Here is a 5,492-nt window from a genome sequence, read left to right as displayed (position 1 = left end):
AATAACAGTCTTTCCTCATCTCCGTGTGCTGGTTTTCCCTGCTGTCTCCATGGTACTGGTTTGTTGTACATTTTTATGTTGGACTTTTTGATTCCTGCCTCAGTTGCTTGTTAATATTCAACTAAATCTTCAAGAACTCACCTCTGCCTCCCTGCCTCTGCATTAGGGTCCTCAAAACCTCAACCAAACCCTGGCATTGACAAGCATTTATATAACCCATCTGCTGTGCATTCTCAGTAATAAATTCCCTGTGATGAATAAATGAAAGGCAAAGCAGTAGTGTTAGTAAAGCTTTAGCAAAGCCTGTGTCTCTGAGACTTAGCTAGGCCCCAGTCTTTTCTTTAGGTGGGAGTTTGTATATCTGTAGCACAGGTGTCAAACTGGTTCCTTAAAGGGCCGTGTGGTTGCTGGTTTTCTTTCCACCCAAGCAGTAGCACACCAGACTCCGTTTATCTCATTAAGGTGAGTCTAATCTTAAACTGATGACTTGATGCGATGAATGGAGTCTGGTGTGCTACTGCTTGGGTGGAAAGAAAACCAGCAGCCACACGGCCCTTTCTGGAACCAGTTTGACACCCCTGATTAGTATTCAGTCCCCTTCTGAGGCCTTGATCTTTTAATGGGACAGAAGGGAAGTGGTGAAGACCTGCACTTTTCTTTACACTGTAAAAAGTGTAACATGTAACTGTTCATTCAAACTAATGGTTTTTCACTCTAAACTAGATAAAATTATTGATTTGATTATGTAAATCATTCCTTTTGATTTTGAGACATCAAGTTTGATTTAACCTGAACTAAATACATGTAGAAAGGACCCAAAACAAAGTTTTTGATTTCTCTCAATATGTGTGTATATATATATATATATATATATATATAATTTTCTGTTTGAGTCAAATGGGAACTGCGCATTGCATGCAGTCAGAGCATGTGATCAAGTCCAAGTCCCAGAACGTGGCTCAGTGGCACACTGGCTAGCACCTCTGCCTTGCAGCAAGCAGGTTGCGGGTTAGAACCCCGGCCCAGGATCTTTCTGCATGGAGTTTAGATGTTCTCCCTGAGCATTCTCTCCAGGTACTCTTGCTTCCTCCCAAAAACATGATTGTTAGGTTAATTGGCATGTCTAAATTTAATATGTGAAAAATCTAAATTGGTTATATTTAAATTACCTGGTTTCTATACAAACATTAATTCTTGTTAATTTATTTGAAAGTAAGTATATTAGGGTGGTCCAGTGTTAATATATTAGTTTGGTTCATCAACTGAAATGTTCAGAAAATCATTTGGGACAGGGCAAAGATTTTAAGTTTTTTCAAGTGCAGTATTATTGTTTACATCAACATAATATTATCAGGTCATAACAAGCAATTAAATTCAGATTCTGTGTAGTCAAATATTTTAGATGTGATATCTGGACATCATTATTTTTAGTTTGAGCAAGGTTATACTTTTTCCAGTGTAGCACATGTATGGATGGACATCTATTATGGTGAAATAACAGTGAAATTCTTGTATTCAGTCAAAAACTGCTCTCACTGCTCTTAAAGCTTCTCATGGAATAAGAGAATTGGTTATTTCCTATGTCACAGCTTTCCCCTCATTCTTATGTCTAATTCCTTGTTCTTTTCATGTTTTTGCTAATGAGTTGAGCTTTCCTGTTGTGTGCAGTGGTAGTCCTTTTTAGGGATTCAAAATGCAGTTCTTATGTACTTGTGGTGATACACCTGACATTTGGAGACTTTGTTTTACAATGTAGGTTTGTTTTCCGTTCTTTTGAAATACAAGCATACAATATGACTCATTTGTGAATGATTTTCCTCTGCTGAAAGCTAAAACTTTGTTATGAAAATGCTTGTTTCGGGCTTTATCCTAATGAAGTTAGTCATTGTTTTCATCTGTGAATCCTTTAGCTGAATTAAAGTTTTGGTTTGATTCTGCTTGTGTTTATTTTTTTCAGCAGAAGTTTTAAAAAGTGAATGCTGTTGTAAGCTATTCTTCCTCTCACTTCAAACAATGGGGGGAATTAGAATAAACTTTTCCAAGTTTCCTTTTTTTGAACTTGGAACGTTTTCCAGGAGAAAAAAAACTTCTGCTGGCAGATCTCATGATCAAGCAAAGGTTCAGATTAATTTTGTTGCTTCTGTGTGACATGCAACATTTCACTCAGGTTTTACCGACTGCATTTGTTTTAGTGGCAAGTTTGGCAAGATTAGGAAAGTTAAATTATGTCCAAAGAGACGGTTGAGCTAATATCCAACTATTTCATCTGATAAAGATGAAATAGTTGTTTTCATCATTTTTTCATAGTTATTTATATATATATATGTATATATGTTTATTTGAGGTGGACAGTAACAGCCCCACCATGACCCTGAAGGACAAGTAATAGATGCAATTTAATTTAGACATAAATATGACATTTATATATAGTTATAGAATTTAGAAATATATATGACACATGTTAATAGATACTTAGCTGTGACTTTAAGTTTATGTTTAGCATTTCCAAAAGTGAAGTAAGTGAAAAACGTTTTCACAAAATGTTTACATTTGGCATCAACATAAAGGATGCATTTCATCAACAGAACTGTTCTGACAAAGAACAGAGGACCAGATGCTTTCCAGTGTAGAGAATTTATTGCTAAAACAGATGGCAAACTAAAAGAAAAAAAATTGCACATCTTCATTGATTTCTTCCAGTTTTTTTTTTTTATCAAAGGCCTTGTGTTTTTTGGTTTTTTTTTTTTGTTTCTGGAATGCGGAGCAAAACTGGTTGGTCTACGGTTTTGCAGCAGCTGGTCTTTACTGTGGGTAAGATGTAGTCCTTCATTTTTTCCCATGGATCATGCTTTTCACACTTGCTGGGAAAAGCCTTGTTAGGATTCTGAAACATCAAGGGCTTAGTTCAGTTCACAAGTTTCATTTTCACAAAACAGCATCAACTTAGTTAATACCAGAAATGCACTGACCCATATTTTTCTGATCTAACACCGATGCCAATGCTTGGGTGATCAGATCAGCAGATACCAAACAGTGTCCCGATACTACTGTTGAATGCATGAATGAATGTCAGGCAAGACATGATCAATGTAAAAATAAAAAGTAAAATATAATTTTTGCAACAAAAAGAAATAACCCTTGCATGTAAAGTGTAGAGAGGATCAGAATGCTGAATCGGCTTAATTCATTCTATATCCGACCTAGTTAATTAGCTGATATACGATCCAGGAATTTTATTGGTGCCTCTCCACTTTACACCATTGAATTGCATTGGTCTCAGTCAAGTCCGGCTTGGATGGGCCTGCTCAGCCTTTAAAACCTTTGCCATAAAGCTCTTTACCAACTTTTATCATTACATAACTATTAGCATAGGTGTTTTCCTACTACAGAACCACCATGAAATTTACTGAGTTCCTGAGTTCCTTTCGCATATAATATGGGTCACTGTCAGAAAAAGAAGCATTCTCCATGTCTAGATGCACGATTGTATCATAGTCAATAAAGTGTTTGAAACACTGAAAATGTCATAATCTGCTGTGATAGCTGGCCTTAATTACTCATGCCTTTCTCCTGCTTCCCTCTTTCGAGCTCCTAATTATCATTCATCTCATCCACCTGCCAGTTTGCCTTATATTGGGCTCAGTTCCAGCTATCACGGCCAGATCATTAGATTTTTTTCTGTTCAGTCTGTTCAGTTCTGTTTATTCTAAGGTTCATGTCCTGGATCCTGCAGCCAGTGGAAAGAGGGTTTTGTGTCTGTCTCTTCTCCTGCTCGTCTGTTCCTCCCCTGCTGAGTCTTCAGGGTTTTTGGCTCTTTACGCAGGGAGGTTCAGTTTTTATTCCAGTAAGCCTGGCTCCAAGGTGGAGACCAGTTTAAAGGTCCTGCTCAAGTTCTGGTTCCACGTCCTGTCTGGGCTAACCTCTTCCACCGAGCCTGGCCGTCTGCACCTGATCCTGTCTGCTTCTGTGCGTGTCCGCTGAAGATTGAGTTAATAAAAAACAGATACTTTGCTCCAAAAAAGCAGAAAGCAATTGATTATTTTAATTCCACCCAATTAGGATAGTTATGTTTTAGTATAAGAATAGGAGCAAAAACTAGGCCTGTTAGTTTAATAAAGAAATGAGAGAGAAAAGGCTTTAATATCACTTAGTAATAGGTAATATAGATGTGTTTAAAAACAAATTCTTTTAATATGTGTTCATATCCCAGAGTAATGAATTGTGGGACATTCGCCTGTCCTCATATGAGCCCTGAGCCCAGTTTGAACACAACAAGCATCCCTGAACAGCTCTGCACTGCGGGAGACGGGAAGCATAGGTTTTTAATTAGGATAGTTATGTTTTAGTATAAGAATAGGAGAAAAAACTAGGCCTATTAGTTTAATAAAGAAATGAGAGAGAAAAGGCTTTAATATCACTTAGTAATAGGTAATATAGATGTGTTTAAAAACAAATTCTTTTAATATGTGTTCATATCCCAGAGTAATGAATTGTGGGACATTCGCCTGTCCTCATATGAGCCCTGAGCCCAGTTTGAACACAACAAGCATCCCTGAACAGCTCTGCACTGCGGGAGACGGGAAGCCAACGGGACTTTGAACACAAAACCTTCTTTCATAATCCAGATCTTACATCAGGCAGAAGGGCAACCTGCCCACACATCTGCAAAATACTGCAGAAGGTTACTGACTGTAGTGAAAGAATAAAGGATAAAAAACACCCCTTCAAGGAGAATTTATTTTTATTTAATGTGGAAATAGAGGAAATTAATACTATGCTTAATAAAGGGTAATACAAGTGAGACATAGCAAAATACCAGAATATCATGAACACCTCTGCTTAAGATATTTAATGGTAGGAGTATAAATTGCAAAAGCTTTAGTGCAACTTCAGTTTTTCTTCTGTTCTGGAGTGAATTAACATTTACAATGTTTCTTAAAAAACAGGATTTAATATCTGGGATTTAGTTTTTTTTTTTTTTTTTAATAAGCAGTGTAGCAGAAAAAAAAAAGAAAAAAAAAAGAAATCAAGCAAAGGCCTACCTTTTCTGATATTCTATCCAACAGCACCTCTGTCTGTAATACCACCATGGGTATTTCTGGACTGTGCAGTGGAAGATCAAGCAGACAACATGGTGGTTATTTTTAATTCACAAGACACTGATAATGTCATGAGGGCATTGAAGAGATAAAATAAGGAAACATTCTTGGATATGACAATTAATTATTTCAACGGCTGTTTGTGTTTGCACGACTATAGGGGACTAAGAGCACTATTGTTATTTTGGCATCATATGCTCAGACGAAAGGGTGAAAAAAATTAAATAAAAACCTATGCTGGGACCTGCTATGATAAATATATTAGTTCAGGATTTGGCCTGATAGGCCAACAACAACAGATTCAGTTTGCTGGTGTAAATGCTTTTGTTGTATTATGCAATATCTCTTGAAAATGAATATATATATATATATATATATATATATATATATATA

This window comes from Cyprinodon variegatus, unplaced genomic scaffold (assembly GCF_000732505.1).
Source record: "Cyprinodon variegatus isolate N-32 unplaced genomic scaffold, C_variegatus-1.0 Scaffold936, whole genome shotgun sequence".
In the NCBI taxonomy this organism is placed as follows: Eukaryota; Metazoa; Chordata; class Actinopteri; order Cyprinodontiformes; family Cyprinodontidae; genus Cyprinodon; species Cyprinodon variegatus.
This window is presented reverse-complemented; position numbering follows the sequence as displayed.